General features: G+C 46.0%; 1 protein-coding gene across 1 annotated transcript in view; it reads right to left on the minus strand.

Annotated features, from left to right (window-relative positions):
- The window catches only part of GMDS (GDP-mannose 4,6-dehydratase), a 1,789,479-nt gene that overhangs the window by 1,077,767 nt on the left and 692,062 nt on the right, over nucleotides 1–19,650 (minus strand). The gene's annotated exons all lie outside the window — the stretch shown is intronic.

Genomic DNA, 19,650 nt, shown 5'->3' on the forward strand with positions numbered 1-19,650 from the left:
GGTGTGTGAGTAACTCCATGGATGAGTGGCAGTGTGTGAGTGTCTGCATAGGTGTATGAGTGCATATGATAGTGTTGTAATGATGAGTGACTGTATGTACGAGTGATTGTATGGGTGAATGAGTGAATGTGTGGGTAGACGTAGGAATCAGTGAGTGGGTATGTAGTAAATGTTATTCGTGTGTCAATGGTTTCAAAAATGATACTCTGTATTTTACCCTAGGTGTAACAGAGGTTATATTAGAGTGTAAGGAGGTGCATTGTATTATCACATGAAGTATATCATCAGTGGTGTGATCATTGATGTTAAATGAGATGTCATCAGTGATGTCATTTGAGATGTCATCAGTGATGTCATCAGTGATGTCACTGACTAGGTCATTAATGATGTAATATGTGACATCATCAGCATTGGATTGCGGATGCGCGAAATATATAGTTAGTGCAACTAAATATATATGGAATTTCATTGGTTTTAGATCAATAAAATGTCCAGCTAACTATATATGGTCTCTAACCTATGGTTTTTTCAGTGAATTTTCAAGGTTTTGTAAATGCAAATTCCTAACTATATATGGTCTATAACCTATGGTTTTTTCAGTGAATTTCATTGGTTTTTTTAAAAGCTAATATCTATAGCTGTAAAATATATTCTTTATTACGTGACGTATCACGTAGCCACGTGAGACGCCTCATGACGCGTCGCATAACCGTGACGTATCGGCTCTGCAGCGCAAAGAAAACCCGTAACGTAAGCGCGCCGGAGCACGCTTACAGATATATATTTTTTTTTAACCTTAATTAGACAAAATCCACACGTGCACATATCTTGAGGCCTTGCAAAGGCACATCAAACAAACAGTCCCTACAATTTTGCCAAGTTTGGTGGAAATCTATTCCCTTAAATTTTATTTTACTGTTTCTCTTGGTTTTCCCCTTGTTACGCTTACCGGAACGCTACCCGGTACGCGAACCGGACGCTCCAAAAACACAAAATGGCGGACTCCCGTTACGCTGCCGGTTAGCTGCCCGGTTCGGGTACCGGGAAGCGCCTCTACCGCGAAAAATCTCAATTTTTTTTTTTTTTGCCCCGCGGGGCGCTAACCGGAGCGCTGTCACAGATATATATATTTTTTAAAACGTTAATTTCTCAAAATCCACTGGAGCACATATATTGAGACATAGCAAAGGCACGTCGGGCAAACCATATCTACAATTTTGCCAAGTTTCGTGTAAATCCATTCAGCCGTTCGAGCTAAAAGTGAGTCCAACCGCCCTATGGAAAAATGAATGGGAAAAACGCGTTTTGGGACCCCCCTTTTTTCCTCGGCCCCCCTTGACGAAACCCCCCCAAATTTTCAGGGGCTGCTCAGAAACAAAATGTGCCATTTCCTGAAAATTTCAGCCAATTCCGTCCACAAACGCCAAAGTTATTCGACATAGAATTTTCAGAAATCCCATAGGAAAAAAATCCTAACTATATATACCCACTGGCTATCGCCAGTAGGAAATATATATATATATATATTAAAATGCAAAGCAATAAGTTGCAAGTCTGGCAAAAGGTGTAACAGTGACAGAGAAATGTGCGTGGAAAAATAAGGGAAAGGTTGGTGGGAAGGAAGGAAGGCTCACATCTATCAAAATAGATGACGCATCACCGCCTGTCCCACTGCAGCATCCTTCGTTAGTTTTGTATCCAAACAGTAATGCTTGGTAAATGTATGCAGCGTCATCCACGTTGCTGCTCTGCAAATGTCTATGATAGGCACACCTGCAAACAGTGCCATAGAAGTATAAACTACCCTAGTGGAATGGGCACGAATTCTTGATTGTAAAGGTTAACCAGCTTGTTGGTGACAGAAGACAATAGCACTAGAAATCCATCTGGAAATACTTTGTTTTGTAAGGGGGAAACCCTTCCTGGGCAAACTGTAAGTCACGAAAAGTTGGTTAGACTTGCAGAAAGTTTTTGTCTGTCAAGGTAGAACTTAAGGCAGTCCAGTGAATGTAGAGCTCGTTCTGAGGATTTGGTAAGAAAGCCTATAAGACAATAGGCTCATTCAGGTGGAAGTCCGACGGGACTTTTGGAATAAATTTTGGATTAGTCCGAAGAATTACCCTGTCGTTTTTGAATTGAAGAAAAGGATCCTGTATTGTGAAAGCGTGAAGGTCGCTAACTCGACTGCGGATGCAAGGGCTAGAAAGAGCGCAGTCTTCAAGGAAAGGAACTTGAGGTCAGCTTTGTGCATCAGCTCAAAAGGATGCTTCATAAGCTGAGCAAGACCTGTATTGAGTTGCCATCTTGGAAGTGGAGTCTTTACAGGAGGAAAAGTCCGAAACAGACCTTTGAGAAATTATTTTATCAATCTATTTGACCAAAGAGAAGGTCCTGTAGAAGATCTCCTGAAACGGGATATTGCTGCCTGGTGAACTTTGATGGAAGCGTGAGCGAGGCTCGAAGAAGCTAAATGAAGTAGGTATGGCAATAGCTCTTCTGGAGAGGATGTGAAGGGATGCACCTTAGCCGTCCTGCAGTAGATACAGAATCTTTTCCATTTAAAGGAATAAGTCCTGTTCGTACTATCCGCCAGAGCTAGAGATAGAACAGCTCTGCAGTCCGGAGGAATGTTTAAGTTTTGTAAATTCATGGAACTCAGGAGCCAGGCCGATAATTTGAGAGATGCTGGATCCGGGTGTTGGACTTGTCCCTGGTCCATTGTGAGGAGGGATGGAAACTGTGTCAACGGAATCAGAGTTTGCAGGGAGAGGAGATGAAGTTCTGTGAACCAATGTTGGCGAGACCATGCTGGGGCTATTAGAATCAGCGTCCAAAGCTCTGCCTTCATCTTCCTGAGGAGCCTGGGAATCAGGGTAATCAGCAGAAAGGCGTAGGCGAATACTCCGACCCATGCTATTGAAAATGCATTCCCCAGAGATCCATGTTGGGGATGCCAGCTTGTGAAGTGTTGTCATTTGGCGTTCTGTTGTGTGGCAAACAGATCCAACAGTGGTTCGCCCCAAAGAGAGAAGATGCTGTTGAGAGTATCTTGGTTTAACTCCCACTCATGGCAGGTTGTCTGCATCCGGATTAGCGAGTCTGCCAATGCATTGTCTTTTCCTGGAACATACTCCGCTCGCAGGGAAACTTTGTGCTATAGAGACCAGATCCAAATTTTTGGAGATACTTGAGAGAGTGAGTGAAGGAGTCCCTCCTTGCTTGTTCAAGTAGTGCATTGTCGTAGTATTGTCTGTTCTGACAAACACTTGTGAACCTTTTATCCTGGGAAGGAAATCCAGGAGGGCTAGATAGACAGCTCTGAGTACTAGTAGGGTTTATGTGCAGCTTCCGCACGGAAGACAACCGCTTCCCGCTGATCTGAACTTCCTGAAGGAAGGCTCCCAACCTTCTAGAGACACATCCTTGGTTATAACTTGAGGGGAGGCTTGAGTTAGGAAGGATAGGCCTCGAGACAGATTTTGTGGCTGAGTCCACCAGTTTAGAGTGGCGACCATCTGAGAAGTCACCTGTATGAGGTCGAAGGATCCGCTGATTTGAATCCACTGAGGGGAGAGAGCATCTAGAAGAGGACGCATGCGTTAGCGACAGTAAGGAACTAGAAGAATGCAGGAAGACATCATTCCGAGGAGGGATTTGAATAGGTGTACTGAAAGAGATTTTCTTCTGCGTACGCGTTCTGCTAAACGCAGGAGTTTTTGTTGTCGCTCCTGCAATAGGTACGCTTTTTTCAGGATCGTATCTAGGACAGCTCCCAGAAATGTTATCCGCTGAGAAGGTTGTAGGACTGATTTGTCTGGGTTGAGGGTAAGACCTAATCTCCTGGAAAGCAGCAGACAGACTTTGGAAGACTTTCTTGCGCTGTCGAGAGAGGGTGCCTGGACGAGCAGCCGTTGAGATAAGGGAAGACCTGGTGATGTTGTTGTCTGTGGTATGTAGCCACTGGAGAAAGGCATTTTGTGAAGATGCTTTGGGCTGATTTGAGCCTGAAAGGAATGACCCGGAATTGGTAATGTCTGCCTGCCACAGCGAACCTCAGAAACTTCTTGTGCCTTCTGTGGATAGGAATATTAAAGTAGGCCTCTTGGAGGTCCAAGGATACCATGAAGTCGTTCGCTTTGAGTAGTTACAGGACTTCCTGGATAGTGGCCATGCGAACTGATTGCTTTTTCAAGTATTTGTTTAGACTTCTTAAATCTAGGATCGGTCTCCATTTCTTTTCCTTTTTGCGCACCAAGAAGAATCGGGGGTAAAAACCTTGTACTCGATGTCGAACAGGAACCCATTCTATAGCTCCCTTCTGAATCATTGATGATATTTCTAGGAGCAAGAGGTGTACATGTTTGTGAGTCATATGTTGAGGAGGTGTTGGTGGTGGAGTTTGCACAAACTCCAGAGAATGTCCAAACTGTACCAGCTGGAGAACCCAACGATCCGTTGTGATCTGATTCCAATTTTTTTTAGATAGTGGGATATTTTTACTCTTACTCTTGAAAGTGGAAAAGAAACGGAGACTCGTGGTAGAGAGAAGTAATTGGCGACGGGCGGAATCCTTCTGTCGTCCGGCTCTTCCGCAAAAAGAAGACTTGTTGTATGAAGTTTGTGCCTGTTGTCTCTGCTGAAATTGTGGTCTGTATTGTTGGTTAGCGGAGGAGTATGAAAACCTATATTGCTGGTAGCCTCCTCTGTTAGAATATTGTCCTCTACCCCTAGAGCCTCGAAATGGGGTGCTTTTATATTGAAGGGTACCCAGAGCTCTGGCCGTATCCGTATCTTTTTTGATACCCTGGAGGGCCTCATCAATGTGGGTACCAAAAAGGAGTTGTCCATCATAGGGCATGTCAAGGATTTTGGTCTGAATTTCAGGCCGGAATGTCGTTGCCTTAAGCCACCCTTGACGCCGCAGGACTGCCGCCCCAGCCAGTTGGCGGAAACCAGTGGATGCAATGTCCATTGCACAGTCTATAATTTCAGAAGCCGACCTTTCGCCCTCCAGAAGCACCTTTCTTGCTTCTTCTTTTGACTCTTGTGGAAAGGACTCCAAGTACGGTGCAATATCTGACCACATCTGCCTGTTATAGGGTCCCAATAGCGCCAATGAGTTAGACGCTCGCACTGTTAGCGCTGACATGGAGGAAAACCGCTTTCCAATATTGTCCAAGCGCCTGCCCTCTTTATCCGGGGGCGTGGAAAGTGGTGCAGAAGGGTTTTTGGATCTGCGTTGAGCTACCCGAGTAATCACTGGATCAGGCTTGGGATGTCCAATGAGACAGGCGGGAGCGTTGTCTGGAGCCCTGTATTTCTTGTCCAAGCTTGGCAAGACTGGAGGAACTGTAGAAGGATTTTGCATTATCTTGATGCCTTGATCCCAAATGTAGTCTATGATAGGCATAGACCTAACAGATTTTTTGAATGGTTCCTTGAAATCATAAAGGAAACAGTCTTGTTGGTCAGAAGGCATTGGCAATTGGAGCCGCTGTGCTGCTCGTTCCAGGAGATTATGGAAACCTCCTATATCTTTGGGAGGCGAGTCCCCCTGAGGAGGTAATGGCGATGCCGGAAGAGGGATAACCATCGTCTCATTTGTCATGGTGTGACTGTGTATCTTGAATCTTCCTGTTGTTCATCATCATCATCGTCAGTAGATGGAGGAGGCGGCAGAGGCACCTCAATGGTAGGAGGCGGTGGAGGTGGGACTTGCGCTCTCTGTGGCGGAGAGAGAACTGGAGCATGAGACGACGCAGAAGTAGGGAACCTCTTTTTTAGTCAGAGATCATAAATTGCAGCTCAGAGACCAAGGCTGAAGGAAGACAAACCATCTGTGGTTGTTGATGATGGCTGTCGTCCTGATAGTACGCCTGCTCATCCATGTCTTGATCATCATAATCAGAGTCTTCCTGATACTCAACACTAAGTTCAGAGGGACTTTTTGCAGCTCTAAACATACTGTCTCCATCCGAATCATCATCCTCATCCAAAAGGTGAGAGGGAAGAATGGTTGAACCCTACTGGGTGATCTAAGAGAGGGCGTCGGCCTCTGTTTCGTGATTTTTTTGTTGAAAATATGTGATTTCCGACCTTGATTTAGGTGTCGTTGACGAGGTCATCGTCTGTATAGACGTCGTCGACGAGGAATCATCGATAGTTACGATAGACACTACCATCGACGAGTGACCTCTCGTCTTCCAAGTGGTAGTAGACGGGATGATCGTCGACAGTACACTCTTCGTCGACGTGCGTATTATAGACAAGGCAATAGTCGCTGAGGTCGTCGTCAAGGGAGTCATTGACGTGGTCATCGCCGTCGACAAGGATTTCTCGATTCTGATCGTCGACGACAAAGGGGTAAGCGCCGTCGACGAAGGGATGCCGACAAGACAAAGTGTAGAAATGGTCATCATAGACTAGGTCACTCCAATGGCTGTATGAGATTTTGTCGTCGTCGACAAGGTGGTAGTCGACGGGGCTGAGGAAGGCTTTTTAAAAGTGTATTTCACCCTCGGCGGAGGAGTTAGAGGGTCTGAAGCTGGTTTTCTCGACCCTTGAAGAGGAGGAGACTCCCTGGCAGGTAACTCTTTAATCTTTGGGGCCCCTGAAGACTTTTTCTGCGTCTTCTTTTGTTTGAGGTTGCTGCGTAGAAGGACCTGGAGAAACATCTGTGGGCCTTTTCTGAGGAGTATTTGAGGAGGATTTCGATGAGCTCACACTGCCCTCAGAGGACAAAGGTCTTCTTTGTCCTCAAGTCTCTGCAGCCAAGTTAAAAGCCTTCCCTCACGATCTTTTAAAGTCTTTGTAGAAAAAGTACGACATACCTTCAGTCTTTAGGAGCATGGTCTGGATAAAGATAGTAAAGGCAGTCCTTATGCATGTTGTCGACATGCAATCTCATCTTTTTGCAGGTATCACAGGGCCTAAAAAGGCCTTTTTTAGGAGTATCCAACTAGAAGACAGTGAAGACTTCACTCAGAGAAATATCCGAAGAAAATACCTTAAATCCAAGAGATAAGGAAAAACCTGAGCAGAGCGAAGTGGAGACTCCCTTAGCACGATGTGCGGTAGAAAATACGAGGGACTAGAGCCTTCCAGGAAGGTTCCAGAGGGTAGTGGCAGCTGATTAGTTGCTCTCTAGAATTTGGTCCTTATTACAAAAGGACCTGGATATGTTACTAATGTTACTTTATTTATGTACCGGGGACTCCCATCCCGACGACGGGGAATGATTCAGGCATGTGAATCTATGAAAGATACCCTAGTACTGGATAAAAGCTATTCACAGAATTTACGTTTGGCCGATCTTAAATTTGTCACAAGACTCGTAAGCGGATGGTACAGTCTATTATGACTTTCTAAATAGCACTAAAAATTCCAGTTACCTTTTCCAAGTATCCTCTAATCTGTGGGCAATGCCACGCTAAATGTACAAAATCAGCATCATCAGCTTTACATCTTTTACAATATGCATCAGAACGGAGCCCACATTTCTTTAGTTTAATAGTTCAACCAGTGTATGGTATGTTTGATGAAGATACTAGTAATGTATAATCCGCAGATTACCGTTCGGGGTAAACATGTCTTAGTGCACAGAAAGTGCCCCATTCCTTGTCGACCAGGGACTTCTCCAGGACAGCTGACCATCTCTCCTGTGCTTTTTGTGTAGTACCCGCTATGTCAGTCTGTAAAGTACATATAACTTGGTCACCAAATGTATATTATGCGGAGTAGTTATAATCATTTGTAGTGCTTGGAGTGTTTCCAGCTCTGCAGGAAAGGTTGGATACAAATCTTGAATTGCTCTACGCAATCTGCGATAAGCAAATTTAAAGAGGAGAGTTTGATTACTAATGTAATCTAGGTCATCGAGTTCTCTAAAGACTCAATTGTTATATAAGTCTCCCATCACATCCATCCCAACCTGCTGTAGTAATGTCATACTCACTTTTTCCTGAGTTACTGATAGGGCTGTATGATGCGGGAGGGGCAACACTGGAGCATAGAGAGGCAGTGTATGCGCTAATTTCCCCATTCTCTGCCAGGCAAGATTCGTGGTACGAATAGTGTTTATTTCTTGCTTCAGTACATGTGTGCAGGAATGTGGTAAAATATGTTATAGCGATATTGGGTGGGCATCTCCATCTTCTAGTGCCATATCAGGTAGGTATCGCACTGAAGGATACTATTAGTGTGCATATTGCGCATGCGCACAAAGGTATTATAGCAGGAAATCAGGAACCTTAAACCCTACTTTAGAGTAAGGCAATGTTAATGCACGCAATTCGATGTGTGCTTGCTTACCAGCCCAGATAAGGCGGGTAACAGGTAACACATGCTTTTAAACTTTGAAACACCGCCTTTGGCGGGGTAATGGGGATGTCATTGAAAAGGTAGCGGAACTTGGGAAGTATGACCATTTTTACCAGAGCTATTCTATCCACCAGGGACAATGGCAAATGAATCCATCTATCTATTGTTTCTTCTATTTTACTACTGGCAGTGCCATAATTGGCCCTTATAACCACTGCGAGGTCTTTGTGATACCAAATACCAAGATATTTGACGGTGTCACATTGCCATTCCAATGGAAACTCTACAGGGCGAGGCACCATAACGTCCGTCAAGGGAATGATGGTGGATTTACTCCAATTTATTCGGAGGCCTGATTGCCTTCCGAATTTTATGCATTTCCGTAAACACCTATTACCTGAGGTTCACGAACATATAGGACCATGTCGTCTGCGTATAAAGAGATATTTAATGGGCACTGAAGGAATTGCAGGGCTGCTGTTTTGTGGTGTTGTCTGATCTTACAAGCTAGGGGTTCTAACGCGATAGTGAATAATAGTGGAGAGAGAGGACACCCCTGTCCAGTGCCCCGTGTGATGTATATTGTGTTAGATACATAATAATTAACCATGATACGTGCCACAGGTTTCACATATATTTTGATCCATTGCAGTAGCAGCAGGGCCATGCCCAATGTTTATAGTACTGTAAAAAGATATGGCCATTTGACTGAATCAAATGCCTGAGCTCCGGATTAAGTTGGTGGGATAATGCAAAGAGGGTTTGCAAATGATGGATTGTGGAGCGATGGGGAATAAATCCCGATTGGCCCTGTAGAACAATCTTAACCATGAGGGGCTGGAGGCGCTTAGCTAATATTTTGGTGTCCGCATTTATGAGAGACAGTGGGCGCTAGGACTCACAGATCTCAGGGTCTTTATCTAGTTTTAAGAGGGCTATAATCATGGCTTCCCGAAGTGAGGGTGGGAGGCACGGTTTTTCATAAGCGTCCCCATACATGTTTACAAGGCAGGGTGCTAGAAGGTCTACGTATTCTTTATAAAATTCACCTGTAAAGCCATCCGGGCCCGGTGCTTTCCCATTGGGTAGGGTTTTAATTATTTCTGTGATTTCTTCAAGGGTGATTGGTTGTGCTAGATATTCCCGTTGGGCATCTGATAACCAATCTTTTGCAACATCTTCCAAATACTCGAGTATTTCAGGCGGGCAGCTGTATTTCATGTGGTACACCTCTCCCCATATGTTGTTGTGAAAGCCGATAGAATATTAGAATATTCTGTATGTCATACTGTGTAGTGCACTGTGTATCGCGAATTTGAATTACCGTGTGTGGGGTATGTTCTCTGGAGATTTTACGTGCTAGTACCCGACCAGATCTGCCGTCCTCTCCATATGTTCTAGATACTTGTCGTTTCGAGATGTATTTAAGTTTACTATCTGCATATTCTTGATATTGTGACATTGTTTCTCAAATTTTGCCCAGTATATCAGTGTTATGGGTATGTACATATTCCTGCTCTAGAATTTTAAGATTGTCTTCACATTTGGTAAGTTGGGTACGTATATCCTTTAAGATGCCCGCATTTGTGCCAATGCACAATCCCCATATTGTGGCCTTAAAGGCGTCCCACAATAAGCCAGCATCATCTACAGAGTTCTGGTTTAATTGGAAGTATTCTGTGATGGCACATCGTATAGTGTCATTATAGGGTGTGTCTAGTAGGGCTTTGGCATTGAAGCGCAAAATGAACGGCGGCTGTACATACTTAGGGATGTCTAATGAGAGCAGAATCGGATTATGGCCCGGCAGTGTTTTTGGTAAGTGCTGTATTTTGCTTATCCATGTGCAAGCTACTGTGGTCGTCAACCAATAGTCTATGCGCGACCAGCTATTATGTATGGAGGAGCTGTGAGTAGCTGCCATAGTGTTTGGATTTCGTAATCTCCACACGTCTGTCATGGCAAATTCCCCCATACCATCTCGTACTGCTTGGCATGCCCTGGTGTGAGGCTCCCTAGTTATACCCAAACGGTCAAGGTTATCATTAAGGGCTAGATTAAAATCACCTCCCCACAGTGTCTCCGTCTCAGGCAACTCTCTCAATTTTGATCTGATATTGTTAAAAAAGTCAGGGTCGGGGCGTGGCCTGGCGGCGACTAAGATGGCCGCGTAGTCTCGAGGCTCCTCCGAGGGTCAGCGTAAGAGCCCCTAAATCCGGCCATCATCCTGTCATCACTCTCCCTGTAGCTGCAGATCCTGGCAGCGGGAGAGCTCCGACGCCGAGAGAGACCATTCCGGTCCCTCTCCTCCCCCGTATAGCGGAGCGGTGCGGTGCGGCCCGGCTCTGGCCTGTGGAAGAAGCGAAGCCCCGGCCTCGAGTGCGGGTAAGGCCGGGAACCAGGGGGGGCACGCCGGGGATGCGCAGCAGATTTGGGCGGCGGCCCGCGGCGGACAGCGGGCGTCCTCCCGCTGGGGCCCCGGGGGGGTCGCAGGAGGACACCAGACTGTGCCGCAGGGAGTGAGCGGCTGGAGGCGCCAGGGGATCCCGACTGGCAGTTGTGGGACACAGGACACGGCTGGACGCTGCCCCCAACTAAAGGAAGGCTGAGGCAAAGCGCGCTTCTGGATCTGGACTGAGCCCGCCAGTGTGCAGAAGGCCTGTGGTGAGACCCCAGTGTCGTGTGTGGATCGGCGGTGAAGGTCAGGAATGATGGCGCCCGGGGCACGTGGCTGGACACAGGGCGGCGACTCTGAGAGCTCTGGCAAGCGGGGTGGCTCCACTGGCGCCTCGGGACTCCCATCCAAGACTATAACCAAACCCAAATCCTCCACTGCCACCCAGGCCAACACCCTAGACAAATATACGGCCCGACGGGTGGAGGAGGAGATGCACACGCCGGAACTGTGGCAGAGGGGTCTGAACCGTCGCTGGCAGCCATTATGCAAGCCATCCAGTCACTGGGAACGACACTGGAGACAAAGATTGACAAGGTGGCCATCGAGTTGGCACTACAGCGGGCTGACCTCAATAAAACGACGGCAAAAGCCACTCAGAACGCCACAGACATTGGTGAACTTCGGAATACCACTAAGCAATTGCAGCAGCAGGTCCAGCATCTGACCCACCAACAAAAGCTAAACACGGCACGGCTGGAGGACCAGGAAGGAAGGGCCCATAGGAATAACGTTCGGGTGGTAGGTGTACCGGAGAAAATGGAGGGACAAAGAAGGGATCTTTTCCTAGAAGAACTTATTTTGAAACACCTCCAACCCATGAGACTCTCCAAGTTCTTTATTATTGAACGTGTGCACAGGGCTCCGGTCCCCCTCCCCCGCCGGGGCCCCTCCAAGGACTATCATCGCCCGGATACTCAACTTATGTGACAGGGACGCCATTTTACAGGCGGCACGTCAAAATGGTGACCTCCGGATAGGCAATGTGGTGATACAGTTCTTTCCGGACTTCACGTACAGGGTCCAGCAGGAGCGCCGTTCTTTTGATGGTGTCAAAAAGGAACTACGAGCATTGGGCCTCAAATACATGATGTTCTTTCTGGCGCATCTCAAGATCCTGGCTGAGGGCAAATCCTTCTTCTTTACATCCCCAGAGGAGGCCATGGCGTGGATTGAAGAAACGCGGCGGCCCTCGCATGGCTCGCGCCAGGAGGGAGGATGGCGGAATACAGAGGCTCAGTTCCCGACAACATCGCTGGTCACCGCGGGAGGTGACGCTCGGAGACCGGGCACCCCTCGGACGCCAGACAGAGACGGGATGCGCAGCTTATCGGCCTCGCCGGACTTGGACTGACTCGGACGATGGTGATTCGGCGCAAGGATATATTAAGACAGCTGTGCCCCTTTGGCGGACCCCCGTGTGGGTCTGACTACCGCTTTGAGTTGAGGCTTTGATGGCCTGCAGAAAACGAGAACTGAAGTGGGGGACATCTTGCCCCTGGCGGACATTTGGTAAAGTACTCTGGGGGGGGCGTCTTGGGGGGGGGGGGTATGTAATGCCAGGTCTTTAACCGGACACTTGGACATTGAGTGGTGGCCTGAGCTTGCGACACTGGGTCGGCCAGTACCCTCGGGATGGCCTTTTGGTTGCCACTTCACCCCTAAGTTTTTCGTTGATTGGGCGATAGGCGCTCTGCTGGTTGGGGTATGCTGGGCCGTTTGGCCTGCGAAGCAGGGTAGCAGGGGGGGGGGGGGGGGGGGGGGGATCCTGGGGTTGGGGACGGATGGTTGCAAATTGGTTGATGAATGAACTGTTGGTTTTATGTCAAGTTTCAATGGCTCCAGTGGCACGGTGGGCAGGCAGGTGGGCGGTAGTAGGTTTCTGCATATCCTTTTCCAATATTTACTGATTTATTTTTCTAATGCACATGGCAAAGGCACAGACAGTCACTGTCCTAAACTGGAATGTTAACGGCTTGCGCGATAAGATCAAGCGCATCATGGTCCTTCAATATTTGCATAGGCATGGCCCTGATATAGTTTTGCTACAAGAAACGCACTTGTTAGGGAATCACTATTAGGCACTCAACAGATTTGGTTACACACTTAGGGCACACGCCGGTTTCACTACTGGCTCGAGGGGCGCCGGGATCCTAATCAGAAACTCCCTCCCGCTGGTAATAGGGCGGCAGTGGTTGGATTCTCAGGGGAGGTACGCAGCTCTTACGGGGCAGTGGGAGGGGATAACCCTGAATATTTGCTCGCTCTATGTCCCCCCGAGGTTGCAAGACACCACCCTGCCTGACATAGGGAAACTGCTACTGGACATGCTGACTGAGGCGATATGAATGATGTGATGGCAGGTGACACCGACAGGTCACCGGGCCCGTCCCCCAGAGGGAGGGCGAGCCACCTGAGATTTAGCACAGGCACTGGGTTTGGTTGACCTCTGGAGGGCCCATAACCCCCACACCCGACAATACACACACATATCTGCTACACACGGGTCATGGTCCAGATTAGATTACCTATTCACAAGTCAAGAAACTTCATTTCGATTCAAAGATAGAATAATAAAAGTATAAACAGTTTAAAAAGGACAATTACACATAAAATTAAAATAAAAACCATAGTTATATTAACATCCAAAACACACATTATATATCCAATTTAAATTTGCAATGCATTCAAAGTAAAAAACCACATTATAAACAGAAAATATTGTAAGTGCATGTGCATTTCATTTGGATTCCAATATATACAATAATCTGTTGGATGTGTGTCAGATAGTAATCATTGGTATACAATAATGCTGTTCAGTATCGATTTCTGATAGTGAGCGCTACTCTAATAAAGCTAAGCACAGCACTACATATGGTTGGATTTGATAAGGATAATAAGTGTTCATAACCCTCTTTGTAATAGCGGGATCCAAGAGTTAACAGAACAGGCTTAATAAAACGATTTCGTGGATCTTTATACAGATTACAAAAAAGAATGAGGAGCACAGTATTTTGTGAAACTATATTGTTACAGGGGCAAGCAGGAAGTCTCTCACACCAACCACCCTGCTTGCTTTAGAAAAGCAAAAAGGAAATGCAACGTGCCAAGGCAAAACCTTGTCATGTAAAAACCCCATTGGGCAGGCATAATGTATGACAAGTAGGGCTGCTGTTGAAGCTTACCCCTATCATATACTGCATGCTCACTGCAGCTTAACATACCTAAACTTGTACGGTAGGCGTACTTAATTGTTAGTTTGGTCTCCCTACCAACAATTTCGGGATTTAGGAATATATGTCCCAATCCAATCTTATGAAAGGTTTCCCTTACATATAGTAACCATGGTATCTCCATGGAATGGTCAAGCTTAAGGCAGTCTTGCATGATTTCCTTTGTGAGTTTCAAATCATCAGATCTCCAAACCTTGCTCCATAGCAGCAAAGGAGAGACATGATTAGTATCACTCACAAACTCAAGACCAACCTCCGTGTGGCAAAAACTATTTGAAGTACCAGGTGGGACAGATAAGAGGCGCTTTATAAACTTATTTTCCATGATTTGTATTTTATTACAGTTTTGTATCCCCCACACTCCCGCGCCATAAGTTGCAACAGGGATGCATTATGCTTTATATAGGGTTTTCAATTCTGCAACCGGCTTTTTACCCAATTTACTTGCAAAACGGAAAAGGGCCTCTATAGATTGCGTGGCCTTTTGAACATGGGCTGGTATTAGAGGATCCCAGCTCAAGGTTTTATTAAATAGATTCCCCAGATAATTAAAATTATCGACTTTCACAATAATTGAGTCATTCACCATATACCTGCGAGATTTTACCCCTTTTGGGCCGCAGGCCATGGCAAAGGACTTTGTGAAGTTGACCATTAGATCTAATCCTTGCATAAAAGCATCAAAAGCATTCAAACATGTTTGCATGCTATTGGCGGTTAGGGTCATTAACACCGTGTCATCTGCATAAGATAACATCGGTATCCGTTTACCATTAGGCTGAGGAAAGTCTGCAGAGGATCCAACAAATAACCCTCCAGACCGTTGGTGTACACCAGGAACAAAAAAGGAGCTAGGATGCATCCCTGGCGTACACCTTCAGTCGATGGAATGGGCTTTGTCTTCTCCCCATCTGGGCCAAATCGGATCCTCACTGTTGTAGCAGCATGCAGTCTGCGGAGAAGGGTGACCAACGGTTCTTCGAACCCCATGGTCTCCATCATCTGCCACAGTTTAACTCTACAAACGGTGTCAAAGGCACTGGATAAGTCCATGAAGGCCAAGTGGATAGGACCATGCTTGGCCCTCATGTACTTACCCATAATCAGTGCCAAATTAAGGCACTGCTCAGTGGTTCCTTTACCCCTCCTAAACCCGTACTGGGAATCCACAATAATACCTGATGACTCCGCCCAGGTTTCTAAGCGTGCCATTATCACCTTTCCCATCAGCTTGCAAGACGCATCTATTAAAGATATCGGTCTGTAGCAGCACGGATCAGCTTTGTCCCCCTTTTTAAAAATCAGTACCACTACAGCCTCTTGCCAGGAGGGCAGAATACGCCCTACCACAACTGCTCTGAATAGATTTAATAAGAGTGGTGCCCAGACCTCAACATTATATTTGAAGAGATCCAGAGGGACTGAATCCGGCCCTGGCGCTTTTAGTGGGATACCCTTCCCAAGAGCATCCTCTACGTCTGGGATGGTAAGCGAAAGACTAAGCATTAAGGCTGACTTCATGTTAAAATCTCTAGCGCCCTCATTAAGGGTTGTCAGCGTCACCCCTTTTGGGTTAAAAATGTTCCCATAATGTGCTTCCCAGGTATCCCCTGATATATGCACCAACATTTTGCCCACTTTTTCGCTCTTTAAAAATGGGCGGTTTATTACCTCCCAGAAATACCTACTATCCTTAAGTTCTGAAGCTTTTTCTAAATCCTCCCATGCCTTTTTCCTTAAATCTAATTTTTCACCTAATGATGGCATCTTTATAAAGTTTCCTTGACTTTCTAACCAGCTCCCTATCCCGTGGGGCTTGGTATAGTGCCTTCGTTAGTCTAGTTTGTGCTTTAGAACATTCTGCATCAAACCATTTGCATCCGTTTTCTTTTTGCCCACTCACAGTTTTTAAGAAATGGGATGCTATATTGCCTAAGAGAGCCTCAAAATTCTCTATTATTACTTCCGGCTCATTGGTGACGGTTAGACAAGCATCTATCCTTGATTTGTTTGCTTTAAAGACTTCCACCTCCAGCTGCCATGCGTCTATCTTATCCCACTTTAGAGTAACCCCCTGATTCGAACTAAATTTTATTGGGTGTTCCAGGGTCTGAACTCTCTCAAGAGCAGTGCTCAAACTTAGAATTATAGGGTTATGGTCACTGGCAGGGTTCACTTCAATCTCGAAATCATTTACTAGGTGAATATACCTGCTAGACACCATAGCGAAATAGATTATGCTCATATGGCCCCCTGTTCCTTGAAAAGTGGGTATGCCCAAAGGTCTTGAAAAATTAGACATATCCAGAACACAAAGTTCATTAATTATGATGATATAATTCAAAGCATCCCCTTGTTTTGAATGTTTAAAATGAGCCAATGGCTGGTCATTTGGATCTACCAAGCCACAGACTCTTGTTCCACTAAATTTGCACAAAGTACAATTAAAATCACCTACCCACATAACAAAAAGAGGGCATACAGTATTAGTTTGACAATTTCATCCTGTAATTTTTCAATAAATGTTTTTTCATGGGCATCAAATATATTGTAATACCAATTAATTAAAAGCAGAGGCACTGGAAATAAATCCTTAATCATAAGCATTTGATACCAAGGGATTCCACCAATGTAGCACTTTTTATCATGTTGTATTTCACAGAAATAGCGGTCGTCAGACCACCCTTGGCTCTTCCAGCGTGTGACGCTTTAGCATGAACATTAAACATTTGGTATCCATCCAAGCTATGATCCCCTCTGCTCCAGGTCTCCTGGAAGCAGATTATGTCAAAAGATTTGACAAATTTCATCCACGCTGGATCCTCTTGCCTCCTGGTGAAGCCAGCTTTATTCCATGAGATCAATCGAAAAGGGCAACCCTTAACCAGACCATCTGCTTCCCCCAGGAATGTTGTTGCTTTCGGCTGGATCACATCATTCTCACCCTGGATCACTACTACAGGGGCAATATCTGCTTCCAAGGATACCAATCCCACCTGTTCAGTGTTGACTCTCCCACCCTGGTTTGCTACTATGCAAGTATTATCTTGATCCAAGGGTACCATTTCTATATGTTCAGTTCCATCTCTCTCTCCCCTCGGCGCTACTATGGGAACGATTAATGAATTAGTGCATAAATGTGTGTTGCTAGCCGTCTTTGCCCAAGTTCTAACTACTTCATCTGGGGTTTGCCTCATTGCGCAGACAACCCTACTCCTATCTGTATCTTCTGCCCCACTATTAAAAATGCAGGCATTCCGGAGTCAATCCACCCCCTCCAGTCCCATAAGTAGGTCAAACCTATTACTTAGTGATAGATACTGTGGTAGGTACTGTGGTACCCAAACCATTCTATTGGGACCAGTGGGTACACCCCTACCAAAATTCTGTGATAGACGAGGTGGGTTAGGAATCGTATATGGGTAGAAGTAGTCTAAGCCTAGTGATTGAATGTCACCTAGTCTGGCAAACCTTGGTTCCCTACGTATGTGGTCTACAGCCCATGTATTTCTAAAATTAACGATTATGCAATCTCCCTCGAGATCCTTGGTGCTATGGCCCAGCCATGCCACTCGTCTTACACCTAAGATCTCCGAATTGGAACCTGGCGGTAATCTCCTATTCTTGCTAAGCCAAAAAATAACTTTATTCTTAAGTTCCCTATCTGATTCTTGATGGTCTGAGTTAGTTTCTGGTACCCCTGATAGGATGATAGTCAGGGGCATAGATTCTGGGGGGAGATTTACACACGGGAGCCTCTTTCTTTGCACTTCTTTGCCTTGAGGGGCATTACTCAAAGGCTGTTTGACCACTTGTTTTTGATTTAAAGCCTGTTCGTGGCTGCCTCAGAACTTTGGGCTTTTCTACTGGCCACACCTTCTGCCCCTGAAGCTAGTTGGATATTATGGGCCATAGGGGGGGGGCATTAGGAGGCTTAACATTACTTAAGGGTATAATGGAGGGGGCTCTAATATCTTTACTTTTTGCACTCTTAATTAGTGCATCAAGTTTTGAAGTATTCCCTTTTGTTATTAGTTCTAACTGATCTAATTTTTCTTTTATTAATTTTGTTTGATTGATCAAGGGCAATATTAGAGACCTAACTAATGTTTCCATTTTGGCAAGTAAATCCTCATTAGAGTTCTGTTGATTAAAAAGGGAATCAGTATTAGTTAGTACATTATTTAGGATGGGGGACTGAGCTGCAGCCTGTGAAGCATCACTAGGATGTTCGATTTTAGCAATTTTTTTTTTTTTAAAATCTTTTTATTGTGGTGTTTCGTCAAGAACCAAATGATACAGTCACATCTGCATACATGCAGGCAAAAGGTAAAGAGCAATAATCAGGTTGAGTTGTAGTACACAGCCATTCGGTCCACAACCCTGAGGTCGGACGGCATCTCAGTATAGCAAAACCACAGTAAAAGCAAATCAATACCTGCATTGGACACAGATAGGGTAGTCGCACCACTTATTTTGTTTTGAACAGTAACAATAACCAAACAAATAAATCCAGCAGAGAGAGTCAAAATAGCATATAGTCCAACCTGAGTGTCCAGTTCGGACTAGTGGTGCCGCATCGCCCTAGGCCCCTGTTGGTATAAAACATATTCATAGGAAGAACACATGTTTCGTAGAAAAACATAGGCAGATTACAGTGAAGGCAAGTCCCATACCTTCTAGCTTACACACCCACCCCTGGATCCCTACGGGGCATCGCCAGTTCCGCCGTCGGAGAATCACACAGTTCGCCACGGTATGAATTCCAGTGTCCCCATTTCTTTTCCCACACCTTAGGGCAGCCCCTTATTTTATAGACAGTCTTCTCCACTATCATGCATTGGTTCATTGCAGCCACCCAACCCACTACCAGAGGTCTGTCTGGGGAGCCCCAACCCATCGCTATGGAGCGTTTGATCAACAGAAACCCCAGCGCCGCCCATTGTAACTCCGGAGCGTTTAGGTCATTTGGCCCCCACATGTTGAGGACACATTCCCTAGGCGATGTGGGGAGCGGTTTGCCCAGTGAGCTGCTCATTTTGCGTAGCGCAGCCGTCCAGAACCGCTGTATCACAGGGCAGTCCCACAGGATGTGGTCAAAGGTCCCAGGGAGTCCACAACCACGTAGGCATAGTGCGTCAGGTCGCCGACCAATTTTGGCCAGGGTAAGGGCGGACATGTATGCTCTGTGCAACACTTTTAGTTAATCTGAACCTATGACATATAGCCGATTCCCTCGGGGACATTAGCGCCGACCGCCAGTCTTCTTCATCTAAGGGACCCAAGTCTGCCTCCCATTTGGTCCGTAGCGACAGGAAGGAGTCGGGGAAATTATTGCAGAGCTTACGATAGGTAAGGGAGATGGCCTTTTCAGGAAGAGGTTCTGACAACAGCCTGTCCTCCAGAGGGGAGGTGTCAGGTATGGGGGCGAAGTCTGGAAAAGCGACCCGAAGAGCGTGTGTGATTTGCAGGTATCTAAAGAACTCAGTGGATGCGAGGGCGTATTTAGCTTGTAGGTCACTAAAGGACAGCAGTTTACCCTTGTGGATAAGGTCTCCAACCTCAGAAATCCCGATCACGTCCCATCTGTCAAAGCCCTGGGAGAAGCAAAGGGAACCCAGGCGTTGTGCGGACCACAAAGGC

Source organism: Lissotriton vulgaris, chromosome 4_1 (assembly GCF_964263255.1).
Source record: "Lissotriton vulgaris chromosome 4_1, aLisVul1.2, whole genome shotgun sequence".
Lineage (NCBI taxonomy): Eukaryota > Metazoa > Chordata > Amphibia > Caudata > Salamandridae > Lissotriton > Lissotriton vulgaris.